This window comes from Zea mays, chromosome 4, assembly GCF_902167145.1.
Source record: "Zea mays cultivar B73 chromosome 4, Zm-B73-REFERENCE-NAM-5.0, whole genome shotgun sequence".
Taxonomy (NCBI): Eukaryota; Viridiplantae; Streptophyta; class Magnoliopsida; order Poales; family Poaceae; genus Zea; species Zea mays.
Window position 1 is genome coordinate 244,004,671 of NC_050099.1, and position 16,485 is coordinate 244,021,155.

Genomic DNA, 16,485 nt, shown 5'->3' on the forward strand with positions numbered 1-16,485 from the left:
GTGAAAGGTCAATGGAAACGAAGGATACGTATTTGTGGGGATATTCCAACCATTGCCATCTGTTTCCATGAGCACATTCATTAAAAAAGATGGATATAAGGAAAATTAGTTTCTAGCTGTTACTATGTATCAAAGGGATACTTACATTTGTCCAATCATCACCTGGATTTATATCCATAGGTTTCATATGGCTGGAAAAAGGAAATGAATCAAAATTTTCAAGTTAATTTTTGCCTGAACATATAAAATACTAAAACAACCAAATAATGCTCTATAACATGCATTACAATCATATATGTTTGGGAGATATACTTCGGCACAGTTAATATCACACAGAGATAGAATACATGAGAAATATGCTTGCACGATTAGATATCAGGCATTCATACAGGAAAGATGGCACCATTAACCATGTACAACCAAATAATGAATGCACCATCAAATAGGAACTGACCTTTTTGAGAGCACCTGATCACAAATTGGACATGTACCATCATTATTGAGTATTTTCCTAGCATCATCTGCACCTGCTAAACAAGCAATTACCAGCTACATTAAATTGTGTATTCTGTAATAATTAGATAGTAACTTATTTAGAATCAGGATTTAATTCACCAGAGAGGGCAGTAGAGTGGAACCATACATAAAAGATGACCACAGGTGGTCGATACAGCTTGCCCTTCCAAATCAGGCCAGCAAGCATTGCACTTCATTTTGTTCCTACAAATTATTAGATTAAATGCATCTTTTTCACTTGGGCTTGGGCATTTCAGCATCAGTTAGGTGGATCGATTATTATGTAAGGAAGACGAACACAAACTATTCAACTGCAATAAACACCCATTGAAGACCTTGAAAATCTAATAAAAAGATTCTACACAATTTGTGAATGCAAACTTTATAAAAAAACAAACCTCTTGTCCGATATAATATCAGTACACAATGATTCTGAATTCACTGTCCAGATGTAGTCTCGGTTCTTTTTTCTGAAACAGAACCCAATCTGTTCAGCTATGCGCTGCACTAAATCCACCCGATTTGCAAGAGCAATCAGCATAAATAGGAAATCAACATGACAGAGCATAGGATGACATCACTCATCAGACAATTGGATTCTGATGGCTGCACACAGCCTGCTACGGCACTCTACTTAGAGCGGAACTATCCACTTTTAAGTTCTGTGTTTCCTTATCTATTCCATGATAAAATAACTTACAGATCATATTCACAGTAGTCTAGGTCAATTTTCATGCATGAGTTTTCAACACTCGAGTTTGAGGGACTAATGAGAATTGTGGAACCACGTCTGATAAAGAACCATGTCCGACAATGTTCTTCCTATCAAACAAAAGACAAGAAAATTTATTCTCGTGCTAGATGATGCAAAATTAAAGTTCGCCATGATGAACAGCACAATAACATTTCTTCGATAAAGGAAAGTGGCAGAAAAAAGGGTCAAGTCCTCTTAGCAAGTAAACATGAGAATCCAATCAATGAAACTTTTTGAGCTAATAGACAAAACAAATATATCTGGAGATGCCTAAACATTAAAGGTAACATGAAATACCAGAAAGAGAAACTAAAAGAGCTAACCAAATTTATGAAATTGAGAGGTATCTGGTGAACGGTTTGAGGATGACATTTGTTGGCCTTCCCTTTGCTCCCACCGATATGACTGGTAAGGAAAATAATTGATCACTCATATTCTTGAAGTTTTTTTCGAACATTAAGAGATTAATCATAAGCATTAGTCTCTAAACTTCATACAGTGCAGATCCATTCTCAAGAAGAGCAATGTAGTAAAAAGGCATATAGTTATAAATGGCTAAAAGCAGACTGCATGAACCATATGTTGTAATTTAAACAGCGTTGGCTAATATATTCAAAGGAATAGGGCATTATTTGCCTGCATACTCTTGTTAGATCCAAGTAACACGAAGATATAAAAATTCACCTGTCCATTTAGTCTCTTCTCTACTTCAGTTCCCATCATGCCCTCAGGTATAGGAGCCTAATCTTTGTTGCCTGGTACAAAACTGGTATCCTGTAGAGGAATTGGAAGGTAGCATTAAGTTTCAGAAAAAATAAACTTGAGGGAGACTATATTCAGAATATTAATACCTCGCAGACTAAATAGTCACCAACATCTGGAGCATATGATAAATCCAATAACCCATTTTCATAGTATAGTTCAAACACTTTCCTCAGTAGATTCTCATCAAACTCTTTGCAAGAAAAAGAAAATTAGGCCCAGTACCGAAGAAGTACGAACATTGCAAGCAACATTCCTTGCAACACATAGACCAGGAACAGCATTGGCCATCTAAAATTTATAGAAAACACATATCATTCTTTAATGGGTATAGAAAACAAGTCAGCCGAAACAGAACAGTGAACATGCATGCAAATATCTTTGCAGTTGTAGGAAGAAATAATTTGCAGTAGTTCTTGCCATTTCTCTTCTTCTGTTTGACTAAATTGTAGTGATAGCTAAGATGGCAGGAACATTAAATAAAAAGCATTGCAAAAATGCCAGAATATCATGAAGATGACAGAAATAGACTAAGAAAGTAGCAAACCTTTCAATGACATTTCCAAGGTTTGTAGGATGGTACTTATTTCTTAACCTACAAGAAAAAGATGCAAAATTAAAAATTTGTTGAAGAAAATAAGAAGATATATCACACTGTAATATAAAGAACAATTACCAATCTTCATCCTTATGGAGGTCAAAGTATGCTTTCTTCTGAGTTGTGATGTATTCTGACTTGTACTCCTCATATCTATAAATAAATAGGATGAACTAAAACATCAAATTGCATTTTACATCAGCCATAGAAAAAGTGTACCACACACAGCAGAAATGTGCATTGCACACTGCCTTTCTTAAAAACAAATATTTGCAACTCAGAAGGCAGTATTCAACATTAGACATATAATTTGAATTCATAGTAGAGGCATTGAGCTTAAGATCATCGCTCCCACATGGTTCAGAGGGACCATAACAAATATTATGACGCCTCAAAAAATCTGAATCAAACAATAGGCCTGGCACACCCAGGACGATCACATTAGCTCATCGAGATAGCGAAAATGCATCATGTTTCTATGAATCCCCGATGCAAACACAACAACGCTGCTGCGCATAAAACATGGACTACCAAATCCATCGACCTCCAAATCCAATATCACGATCCCCTGGCAGATGGCACAGAATCTAACTGCAGCCTGCGTCGGGCGAAGGGAGGCGCGGCGGCCAGAGCGACGGCAAGAGGCGGCGGTACCCGGACGGCGCGGCGACGGAGGCCAGGTCTAGTTTTCTTATCATGTAAACATATTGTTTGAACTGAACTTAAGATAAAGTTTAATAGACCATGTGTGGCTTCAATCTCAACTCCTTACATATATGAAGGAGCAACATCAACACATTCAAATTAATTTAGAATCAAAACCACAAATACCATCCACAATTGATGGACATAAGGGATCTATAGTGACATGTTCTTTTGTCACATATAAATTAAATACAAAGGCACAATCAACTTCACTGTCATCAAAGATGAATATATATATGCACTGTCGATGCACGTGAAATATTTAGTATTTCTTTGCTCCAGTAGCGAGGTAATAAAGCAATAAGTGGGAGGTGTGCACATGAAGTCTGCAACAGTGATGCTTCATGCTCATGATAAAAATGTCTATGATATTCCATTCAGAATTTGTAGCATATACTTACATTCCTGCAAAGCTGAAGTAGAGTATATGATGTCTGGATTTTCTTGGGGGATTTTTAGACTAACACTGATCCCACATTCCCACCAAAAAAGGACTCTACACCTGTGGCTGCACTGTATCGTAGGAAAATATTTAGTGCAAGCCACATCTTCAAGGGAACTGTGAAAGTCCCCTAGAAAAACATGCCTAGGAGTTTAAGATAAATTTGAAACAACGCACCTCCATAGTGCATGTACAACTATGATGTTCAGACTCAGGTGAGCAGGAGGAGGGGAGCGGCGGCAATGACATTGCATGGCGAGCAATGACTGCTACCTTGCCGAGCTGAGCTAGTGTTGTGCTGGGTGTGTGCTGTGAAGCAGAGCAGGCAGCTCACGGCGTCACTGGAGATCTGGCTCCCATCTGCAACGACGACGAGTCCGAGTCCTCGTCCTCTGTGCCACGATCCCCAACACCTGGTCCAGCAACGCTCACCTCCCGCCCCTGCCGCTACCGCCCCTCAGATCTAGATCGCACCTGTCCCCGCTGCAAGAGCCGTACCCCGACATCTACGATGGTAGAGTCGAGTCGGAGTTGGGCCCGTCCTTTGGCATCTGCGACGACGGCGGCGCCCACCTGTCCGGCATGCGAGACGCGGAGGAGGAGGAGGAGAAGGGCGAGCCAGAGGACGTCATGGGTGGGGGGATCTAGGGAGGGGAGGCGCGGTGGGGGTGGAGGACGACTGGGGACTGGGGAGTGCGAGCGGCGGGCGACTTTGCCGCACGGAAAAGGGAGAGGCGGACGTGACGAAGCTCAAGCTCAACGCGCGCGGCGAACGGAAATTTCGGGTCCGAGCTGTAGGGCACGCGTCAGCACGCGATCGGTTGAAGACACGTCGAACGCGGAGAGCGTTCCAAACCAAACCCTAAACCCTAAACCCTAGAAACACTACAAAGTTAGGTAAGGCTCAGAAGGTAGAAGTGTTAAATTGTTTAGGGAAATCTAAAATTCTAAAGAAATTTGCATGCAATCTGAATTGAGGCAGTAATAGAGCTTGAGGTATTATCAGCTGGGCTTTCAGAAAACTTCGTGATTACCAGACTAATTACTTTTATACTAAAATACCCATAAGCTGCATCAATGTTCAGCATAGAAAATAAATGTCATACTTGGTGGTCTGTTTGGTGGTTCTAGAGCAATACGGAAGTTCCTGTAGTTTTTCAGTATTTCACATATTTCAGCAGGGCGTAACCATCGGTGTTGAGCTTCCTTCAGTATCTGCTCGATATCTGTTCATATATCACGAAATAAAGTAAAGAAAACCAGCATAGCTGTAACCAGAAGTCTTCCATATGAACAAACTTCCAAAAAATGGGAAATGCAATTGTTTCAGAAGAGTGGTAAACTGTTTTTGTGATTTACCAGTTGAAGTTCCAACAGGGCATGAACCTCCATCAAGGTTATAACCAAGTTCAAATCACAACACAGAAAATTTCACAAGACACATGTCATGGTTGGAAACTTGGAATTACAGAACATCGCATGTTTATAGCCCATTCATTAAGGTAAGTTTGCACTTTGCAATACCTTTGGCCACAAAATATGGTGACGGAGGGAGGAGGAGCAAGGAAGAGAAGAGATTTACCGGCACTTACTGAAAGGGAAATGTGCCCTTGGGCCATTTCTAAGTATTTTGGTGATTGAGTGCCAACTCAAGTGCCTAAATGTGAATTGATGCAATGGACGAACAAAGTGCAAATCTAGAGCAAAGGTATGTTTCTAAGTCTTAGTACATTGGTTTTGTGTACTAATATATTTGTCTAAGTGTTAGAAACAGAAAGAAGAAGAGAAGAGAAGACTTGGCTGTGTGCAGCCAAGGGGCTGCTTCGGTCTGGGGCACCGGACTGTCCGGTGGTGCACCGGACAGTGTCCGGTGGTGCACCGGACAGTGTCCGGTGCGCCAGGCCACCTCGGCCGAAGAGGCCGCTCTCGGGTTTTTCTCCGGCGACTTCGGCTAAAATTCACCGGACTGTCCGGTGTGCACCGGACTGTCCGGTGAGCCAACGGTCGGCCGGGCCAACGGTCGGCCGCGCGATCGGCGCGCGACACGTGGCCGAGCCAACGGTCGGAAAGATACACCGGACTGTCCGGTGTGCACCGGACATGTCCGGTGCGCCAACGGTGCGCAGATCTGACTCAGACAGCAACGGTCGGATGCGCTGTGTATGGAAACAAATCGGGCACCGGACAGTGTCCGGTGTGCACCGGACTGTCCGGTGCGCCACGAGACAGAAGGCAAAGATGGCCTTCCAGATTTGTTCCCAACGGCTCCTAGCTGCCTTGGGGCTATAAAAGGGACCCTTGGCGCATGGAGGAGAATACCAAGCATTCCTACAACTCTTCTAAGCACCAAGACATCAATCTCACGCATTCGTTTCATTGTGATAGCATATAGAGCTCTTGTGGAGTTGTGAACTCTTTGTGTTGCAGTGCGAGCTCTTGTTGCGACTTGTGTGCGTGTTGTTGCTCTGATTTTCGAGTCTTGTGTGCGTTGCTCATTCCCACCTTACTCCGTATTTCTTTGTGAACTCAATTGTAAGGGCGAGAGACTCCAAGTTGTGGAGATTCCTCGCAAACGGGATTGAGAAAAGAAAAGCAAGAACACTGTGGTATTCAAGTTGATCATTGGATCACTTGAGAGGAGTTGAGTGCAACTCTCGTCCGTTGGGACGCCACAACGTGGAGTAGGCAAGTTTTGTACTTGGCCGAACCACGGGATAACCACCGTGTCATCTCTGTGATTGATTTCTTGTGGTTATTGTGTTTTGACTCCTCTCTAGCCACTTGGCCATAATTGTGCTAACACTTAACAAGTTTTTGTGGCTTGAGTTTTGAAGTTTTACAGGATCACCTATTCACCCCCCCCTCTAGGTGCTCTCAATTGGTATCAGAACCGTTCTCTTCACAAAGGGACTTACCGCCCGAAGAGATGGATCCTGAGGGGAAGGGAATTGTGATCAACGACAAGGAGAAGGAGTCCTTCGTCAACGAGCCAAGGGATGACAAGTCCAATGACTCGGGCTCAGGCCACAAGCGAAAAGATGGAAAGAAGAAGAAGACAAGGCGCATCAAGGAGATCGTCTACTACGACGACAGTGATGAGTCTACTTCTTCCCAAAAGGATGACGACCACAACGACTACGAACAAAGGAAACCGGTTAATTCTAACTTTTCCTTTGACTACTCTCGAATTCCGCAAAGTTCAAATTCACATTTGCTTTCCATTCCACTCGGCAAGCCCCCACACTTTGATGGGGAGGACTACGGATTTTGGAGCCACAAAATGCGTAGTCACCTATTCTCTCTCCATCCTAGTATATGGGAGATTGTAGATAGTGGAATGCACTTTAATAGTTCGGATAGTCCTATATTCATTAATGAGCAAATCCATAAGAATGCACAAGCTACTACTGTTCTTCTAGCTTCATTGTGCAGGGATGAATATAACAAGGTGAGTGGCTTGGATAACGCCAAGCAAATCTGGGATACCCTCAAGATCTCTCACGAGGGAAATGACGCTACCCTGCTCACCAAAATGGAGTTGGTGGAGGGCGAGCTTGGACGGTTCGCGATGATAAGGGGCGAGGAGCCAACTCAAACATACAACCGGCTCAAGACCCTTATCAACAAAATAAGGAGCTACGGAAGCACGCGATGGACGGACCACGACGTCGTCCGCCTAATGCTAAGGTCCTTTACCGTTCTTGATCCTCATTTGGTGAATAATATTCGTGAGAATCCCAGGTACACCAAAATGTCGCCCGAAGAAATTCTTGGGAAGTTCGTAAGCGGGCGAATGATGATCAAGGAGGCAAGATACGTGGACGACGCGTTGAACGGTCCCATCCATGAGCCTCAACCCATTGCTCTCAAGGCAACAAGGAGCAAAGAAGCGCTACCAAGCAAGGTGGCGCAAGTTGAGGCAGCCGGGCTAAATAATGAGGAGATGGCCCTCATCATTAAGCGCTTCAAGACGGTGCTAAAGGGTCACAAGGGGCAGCCAAGCAAGACCAAGACGAAGGGGAAGCGCTCATGCTTCAAATGCGGTAAGCTTGGTCATTTTATTGCTAACTGTCCTGATAATGAAAGTGACCAGGAAAAGGGGAACAAAAGGGAGAAGAAGAAGCACTACAAGAAAGCCAAGGGCGAGGCGCATATAGGCAAGGAGTGGGATTCGGATTGCTCCTCCTCCGACTCCGACAATGAGGGACTCGCTGCCACCGCCTTCAACAAATCGGCCCTCTTCCCCAACGAGCGTCACACGTGTCTCATGGCTAAGGAGAAGAAGGTATGTACTCGCAACTCTACCTATGCTTCTTCAAGTGAGGACGAATCTAGTGATGAGGATGAAGTAGATTATTCATGTTTGTTCAAGGGCTTAGATAGATCTAAGATAGACAAAATTAATGAATTAATTGATGCCTTGAATGAAAAAAATATACTTTTAGAAAAGCAAGAGGATTTGTTATATGAAGAACATGATAAGTTTGTAGAGGCTCAAAAATCCCTTGCATTAGAAATTAAGAAAAATGAAATGCTTGCTTGTGAAGTGTCAACATGCCATGATTCTATTTCTAACTTAAGGAGCATAAACGATGATTTAAATGCTAAACTAATAGAAGCAAATAAATCCAACTCTTGTGTTGAATATGTTGAAATTTGCACTAGGTGTAAGGATATTGGTATTAATGCTTGTAGCGAACACTTAGTTTCTATTTCAAAATTGAATGATGAATTAGCTAGTCTTAATGCTCAACTTAAGACTAGCAAGAGTAATTTTGATAAACTAAAATTTGCTAGGGATGCCTACACGGTTGGTAGACACCCCTCAATTAAGGATGGGCTTGGCTTCAAGAGAGAAGTCAAGAACTTGACAAGCCATAAGGCTCCTATCTCCGCCAAGGAGAAAGGGAAGGCTCCTATGGCTAGTAGCACTAAAAAGAACCATGCTTTTTTGTATCATGATAGAAGTGCTTATAGGGGTTATAATGCTTATGATGATTTTGATGCTCATAGTTCTTCCTTTATGCATGGTAGAAATATGTCTAGGAAAAATGCTATGCCTAGAAAGAATGTTATTCATGCTCCTAGGAAAGTAGTGAATGAACCTTCTACAATTTATTGTGCTTTAAATGCTTCCTTTGTTATTTGTAGAAAGGATAAGAAAATTGTTGCTAGGAAGTTAGGGGCAAAATGCAAGGGAGACAAAACTTGCATTTGGGTCCCTAAGGATATCTGCACTAACCTTGTAGGACCCAACATGAGTTGGGTACCTAAGTCCCAAGCCTAAATTTGCCTTGCAGGTTTATGCATCCGGGGGATCAAGCTGGATTATCGACAGCGGATGCACAAACCATATGACGGGGGAGAAGAAGATGTTCACTTCCTACGTCAAGAATAAGGATTCCCAGGATTCAATTATATTCGGTGATGGGAATCAAGGCAAGAAGAAGTGATGGTTCACTAGCTTTTAAGGGTGTATTAGACGGCAAACTTTATTTAGTTGATTTTGCAAAAGAAGAGGCCGGTCTAGATGCATGCTTAATAGCTAAGACTAGCATGGGTTGGCTGTGGCATCGCCGCTTAGCACATGTGGGGATGAAGAACCTTCACAAGCTTCTAAAGGGAGAACACGTGATAGGTTTGACTAACGTGCATTTCGAAAAAGATAGACCTTGTGCAGCTTGTCAAGCAGGTAAACAAGTGGGAGGAGCGCATCACGGCAAGAACGTGATGACCACTTCAAGACCCCTGGAGCTGCTGCATATGGACCTCTTCGGACCCGTCGCCTATCTGAGCATAGGAGGGAGTAAGTATGGTCTAGTTATTGTTGATGACTTTTCCCGCTTCACTTGGGTGTTCTTTTTGCAGGAAAAGTCCGAAACCCAAGGGACCCTCAAACGCTTCCTCAGGAGAGCTCAAAATGAGTTTGAGCTCAAAGTGAAGAAGATAAGGAGCGACAACGGATCCGAGTTCAAGAACCTTCAAGTGGAGGAGTGAGAGCACCTAGAGGGGGGGGGGGGTGAATAGGTGATCCTGTAAAACTTCAAAAACTAAAGCCACAAAAACTTGTTAAGTGTTAGCACAATTATGGCCAAGTGGCTAGAGAGGAGTCAAAACACAATAGCCACAAGAAATCAATCACAGAGATGACACGGTGGTTATCCCGTGGTTCGGCCAAGTACAAAACTTGCCTACTCCACGTTGTGGCGTCCCAACGGACGAGAGTTGCACTCAACTCCTCTCAAGTGATCCAATGATCAACTTGAATACCACGGTGTTCTTGTTTTTCTTTTCTCAATCCCGTTTGCGAGGAATCTCCACAACTTGGAGCCTCTCGCCCTTACAAAAGATGTTCACAGAGAATCACAGAGCAAGGGAGGGATTAGCAACTCACACACGACACAAAGATCACAGCGAATACGCACACACAAGACCCAGACTTGAGCTCAAAAGACTAGCACACTAGAACGGAGCTCAAATCACTAGAATGCCGAACAAGTGCGCGAGATTGATGTGTGAGTGATCAAGAGTGCTCAAAGAATGCTTGGTGTCCTCCTCCATGCGCCTAGGGGTCCCTTTTATAGCCCCAAGACAGCTAGGAGCCGTTGAGAGCACATCTGGAAGGCTATTCTTGCCTTCTGTCGTCGGGCGCACCGGACAGTCCGGTGCACACCGGACAGTGTCCGGTGCCCGATTCCTTTCCTTAAATGGCGAAGCCGGCCGTTGCTGACCGTCGCAGATCTGGCGCACCGGACAGTCCGGTGCACACCGGACAGTCCGGTGCTTCCTTCCGACCGTTGGCTCGGCCACGTGTCGCGCGCCGATCGCGCGGCCGACCGTTGGCCCGGCCGACCGTTGGCTCACCGGACAGTCCGGTGCACACCGGACAGTCCGGTGAATTTTAGCCGAAGTCGCCGGAGAAAAAACCCGAGAGCGGCCTCTTCGGCCGAGGCAGCTTGGCGCACCGGACACTGTCCGGTGCACCACCGGACACTGTCCGGTGCACCAGACCGAAACAGCCTCTTGGCTGTACACAGCCAAGTCTTCTCTTCTCTTCTTCTTTCTGTTTCTAACACTTAGACAAGATATTAGTACACAAAACCAATGTACTAATGCTTAGAAACATACCTTTACTTGTGATTTGCAACTTGTACATCCATGGGCATATTTTCACATTTAAGCACTTGTGTTTGCACTCAATCACCAAAATACTTAGAAATGGCCCAAAGGCACATTTCCCTTTCAATCTCCCCCTTTTTGGTGATTTATGCCAACACAACATAAAGCAACTAGAACAAGTGCAAAATCACTTCAAATAAAAACTGACTTTGAGTTTTATTCAATTTTGGCATATATGGATCATCTTTTGCCACCACTTGGTTTGTTTTTTGCAAATCAAACTCAAATCTCTATCTCTAAGTCAAACACACATGTTGAAGCATAAAGAGAGTCATTCCAGAAGAGATTGATCAAAGATTTCAAAAACTCCCCCTATTTCCCATAATCAACACTTCTCCCCACAAGAAGCCAACTTTTGACAATAGAGACAAAAAGCTTTTGACAAAACAAAAACTCTATTCTACTATTTTCAAAATCTCTCAAGTCAAAATCTCTCAAGTGGTAGCTGATCCATTTATCACTTTGGCCTTTATTTTCTCCCCCTTTGGCATCAAGCACCAAAACGGGATTAATCGTGGCCTTTTTAACCCCATTGCCTCACCAAAATCTTCAGTAAGAATACAAAGGCAATAAGAGTCTAAAGATGAACTTGGAATAAGTTACCCTCTCATCGGAGTGCAGTGGAAGTCTTTCATGGTCCAAGTCCACCTTATCCCTTTCAATCCTCCTTCGAGACTAAATCATCAAACTCAAGCACATGGTTAGTCTCAAAGGGTCAAGTTGTAACACATCTCCCCCTAAACGTGTGCATCACTTTGCAACGGACTTGTGAGGTCCAGGGAGTGTTGGTACAACTTGAGCACCACAATAAGCAACAAAATGCAGAAGGAACCTGATCAAATGCATAAACACATGTATGCTACAATTCAATCCAAGTTCCGCGAATCTAAGACATTTAGCTCACTACGCAGCCTGCAAAAGGTCTTCTCATCTAGAGGCTTGGTAAAGATATCGGCTAGCTGGTTCTCGGTGCTAACATGAAACACTTCGATATCTCCCTTTTGCTGGTGGTCTCTCAAAAAGTGATGCCGGATGTCTATGTGCTTTGTGCGGCTGTGCTCAACAGGATTCTCCGCCATGCGGATAGCACTCTCATTGTCACATAGGAGTGGGACTTTGCTCAGATTGTAGCCAAAGTCCCGGAGGGTTTGCCTCATCCAAAGTAGTTGTGCGCAACACTGACCTGCGGCAACGTACTCGGCCTCAGCGGTGGATAGGGCAACGGAAGTTTGTTTCTTAGAATTCCATGACACCAGGGACCTTCCTAAGAACTGGCACGTCCCCGATGTACTCTTCCTATCGACCTTACATCCAGCATAGTCGGAGTCTGAGTATCCAACTAAGTCAAAGGTAGACCCCTTTGGATACCAGAGCCCGAAGCAAGGCGTAGCAACCAAATATCTAAGAATTCGCTTCACCGCCACTAAGTGACATTCCTTAGGATCGGATTGAAATCTAGCACACATGCATACGCTAAGCATAATATCCGGTCTACTAGCACATAAATAAAGCAAAGAACCTATCATTGACCGGTATGCTTTTTGATCAACAGACTTACCTCCTTTGTTGAGGTCGGTGTGTCCGTCGGTCCCCATCGGAGTCTTTGCGGGCTTGGCGTCCTTCATCCCAAACCGCTTTAGCAGATCTTGCGTGTACTTCGTTTGGGAGATGAAGGTGCCGTCCTTGAGTTGCTTCACTTGGAACCCAAGGAAGTAGTTCAACTCGCCCATCATCGACATCTCGAATTTCTGCGTCATCACCCTGCTAAACTCTTCACAAGACTTTTGGTTAGTAGAACCAAATATTATGTCATCGACATAAATTTGGCACACAAACAAATCACCATCACATGTCTTTGTAAAAAGAGTTGGATCGGCTTTCCCAACCTTGAAAGCATTAGCAATTAAGAAATCTCTAAGGCATTCATACCATGCTCTTGGGGCTTGCTTCAGTCCATAGAGCGCCTTAGAGAGCTTACACACGTGGTCGGGGTACCGTTCATCCTCGAAGCCAGGGGGTTGCTCTACGTATACTTCCTCCTTGATTGGCCCGTTGAGGAAAGCGCTCTTCACATCCATTTGGTACAACCTGAAAGAATGGTGAGCGGCATATGCTAGCAAGATTCGAATTGACTCTAGCCTAGCCACAGGAGCAAAAGTCTCCTCGAAATCCAAACCTGTGACTTGGGCATAACCTTTTGCCACAAGTCGAGCCTTGTTTCTCGTCACCACCCCGTGCTCGTCCTGTTTGTTGCGGAACACCCACTTGGTTCCCACAACATTTTGCTTCGGACGAGGCACCAGCGTCCAAACTTCATTTCTCTTGAAGTTGTTGAGCTCCTCCTGCATGGCCAACACCCAATCTGGATCTAGCAAGGCCTCCTCTACCCTGAAAGGCTCAATAGAAGAGACAAAGGAGTAATGTTCACAAAAATTAACTAGTCGAGATCGAGTAGTTACTCCCTTGCTAATGTCACCCAGAATTTGGTCGACGGGATGATCCCTTTGGATCATCGCTCGAACTTGGGTTGGAGGTGCCAGTTGCGCTTCTTCCTCCATCACTTGATCATCTTGTGCTCCCCCTTGATCAATAGCCTCCACTTGAGGTACCTGTACGTCACCTTCGGTTGGGGAATGCACCATAGTTGAGGAAGAAGGTTGATCTCGTTCATCTTGTTCCTATGGCCGCACTTCTCCAATCGCCATGGTTCGTATAGCAGCCGTCGGAACATCTTCTTCATCTACATCATCACAATCAACAACTTGCTCTCTTGGAGAGCCATTAGTCTCATCAAATACAACGTCGCTAGAGACTTCAACCAAACCCGATGATTTGTTGAAGACTCTATACGCCTTTGTATTTGAGTCATAACCTAATAAAAACCCTTCTACAGCTTTGGGAGCAAACTTAGAATTTCTACCCTTCTTCACTAGAATGTAGCATTTACTCCCAAATACACGAAAGTACGATACATTGGGTTTGTTACCGGTTAGTAGCTCATACGACGTCTTCTTGAGGAGACGATGAAGGTAGACCCTGTTGATGGCGTGGCAAGCAGTGTTAACGGCTTCCGTCCAAAAGCACTCGGGGGTCTTGAACTCTCCTAGCATCGTCCTCGCCATGTCGATGAGCGTCCTGTTCTTTCTCTCTACCACACCATTTTGCTGTGGTGTGTAGGGAGCGGAGAACTCGTGCTTAATCCCTTCTTCTTCAAGGAACTCCTCCACTTGAAGGTTCTTGAACTCGGACCCGTTGTCGCTCCTTATCTTTTTCACTTTGAGCTCAAACTCATTTTGAGCCCTCCTGAGGAAGCGCTTGAGGGTCCCTTGGGTTTCAGACTTATCCTGCAAAAAGAACACCCAAGTGAAGCGGGAAAAGTCATCAACAATAACTAGACCATACTTACTTCCCCCTATGCTTAGATAGGCGACGGGTCCGAAGAGGTCCATATGCAGTAGCTCCAGGGGTCTTGAAGTGGTCATCACATTCTTGCCGTGATGCGCTCTTCCCACTTGTTTACCTGCTTGACAAGCTGCACAAGGTCTATCTTTTTCGAAATGCACGTTAGTCAACCCTATCACGTGTTCTCCCTTTAGAAGCTTGTGAAGGTTCTTCATCCCCACATGTGCTAAGCGGCGATGCCACAGCCAGCCCATGCTAGTCTTAGCTATTAAGCATGCATCTAGACCGGCCTCTTCTTTTGCAAAATCAACTAAATAAAGTTTGCCGTCTAATACACCCTTAAAAGCTAGTGAACCATCACTTCTTCTAAAGACAGACACATCTACATTTGTAAACAGACAGTTATATCCCATATTGCACAATTGACTAACAGATAGTAAATTATATCCTAGAGACTCTACTAAAAACACATTAGATATAGAGTGCTCATTAGAAATTGCAATTTTACCTAGCCCTTTTACCTTGCCTTGATTCCCATCACCGAATATAATTGAATCTTGGGAATCCTTATTCTTGACGTAGGAGGTGAACATCTTCTTCTCCCCCGTCATATGGTTTGTGCATCCGCTGTCTATAATCCAGCTTGAACCCCCGGATGCATAAACCTGCAAGGCAAATTTAGGCTTGGGATTTAGGTACCCAACTCTTGTTGGGTCCTACAAGGTTAGTCACAATTTCCTTAGGGACCCAAATGCAAGTTTTAACACCTTTGCATTTTGCCCCTAACTTCCTAGCAATTACTTTTCTATCCTTTCTACAAATTGCAAATGAAGCATTCAAAGCATAATAAATTGTAGAGGGTTCATTCACTACCTTTTTATGAACATTTGCAACATTTCTTTTAGGAACAACATTTCTCCTAGTAATATTTCTATCATACACATAAGAAGAACTAGGAGCAAACATGGCATGAGAATCATAAACATATGAATCAAAAGCATCATAACTTCTATTTCTAGTTTGTCTTTTATCATGATACAAAAAGGCATGGTTCCTTTTAGCACTAGTAGCCATAGGGGCCTTCCCTTTCTCCTTGGCGGAAATGGGAGCCTTATGGCTTGTTAAGTTCTTGGCTTCCCTCTTGAAGCCAAGTCCATCCTTAATTGAGGGGTGTCTACCAACCGTGTAGGCATCCCTAGCAAATTTTAGTTTTTCAAAATCACTTTTGCTAGTCTTAAGTTGGGCATTAAGACTAGCCACTTCATTATTTAACTTTGCAATAGAAGCTATGTGTTCACTACAGGCATCAATATCAAAGTCTTTACATCTATTGCAAATAACAACATTTTCTACACAAGTTGTTGATTTACTAGCTATTTCTATCTTAGCATTCAACTCATCGTTAATGCTCTTTAATTTTGAAATTGTCTCATGGCATGAAGATAATTCACAAGTAAGCATTTCATTTCTTTTAGCTTCTAGAGCATGAGATTTTTGAGCTTCTAAAAATTTATCATGTTCTTCATACAATAAATCCTCTTGTTTCTCTAAGAGTTTATCCTTCTCATTCAATGCATCAATTAATTCATTAATTTTGCCAATCGTAATTCTATCTAGACCTTTAAATAAACTAGAATAGTCTATTTCATCATCGTCACTAGAATCATCACCACTAGAAGAAGCATAAGCAGAGTTTCGAGTACTTACTTTCTTTTCCTTAGCCATGAGACACGTGTGACGCTCGTTGGGGAAGAGGGCCGATTTGTTGAAGGCGGTGGCGGCGAGTCCCTCATTGTCGGAGTCGGAGGAGGAGCAATCCGAATCCCACTCCTTGCCTATATGCGCCTCGCCCTTGGCTTTCTTGTAGTGCTTCTTCTTCTCCCTTTTGTTCCCTTTTTCCTGGTCACTTTCATTATCAGGACAGTTAGCAATAAAATGACCAAGCTTACCGCATTTGAAGCATGATCGCTTCCCCTTGGTCTTAGTCTTGCTCGGCTGTCCATTGCGACCCTTTAGCACCGTCTTGAACCTCTTGATAATGAGGGCCATTTCTTCATCATTAAGACCGGCCGCCTCAATTTGCGCCACCTTGCTGGGTAGCGTCTCCTTGCTCCTTGTGGCTTTGAG

General features: G+C 43.8%; 1 long non-coding RNA gene across 2 annotated transcripts; it reads right to left on the reverse strand.

Moving 5' to 3' along the window:
- On the reverse strand, nt 1-686 carry LOC103654877 (uncharacterized). 2 transcript variants are annotated; one of them, XR_566403.2, is made up of 4 exons: nt 644-686; nt 455-527; nt 146-191; nt 1-59 (listed from the first exon to the last, which is right to left on the reverse strand). It is a non-coding gene; the product is annotated as an uncharacterized lncRNA (long non-coding RNA). The 2 variants fall into 2 exon arrangements; XR_566404.2 differs by having other exon boundaries at nt 455-530; nt 644-684.
- Between the last annotated feature and the right edge of the window lie 15,799 nt (nt 687-16,485).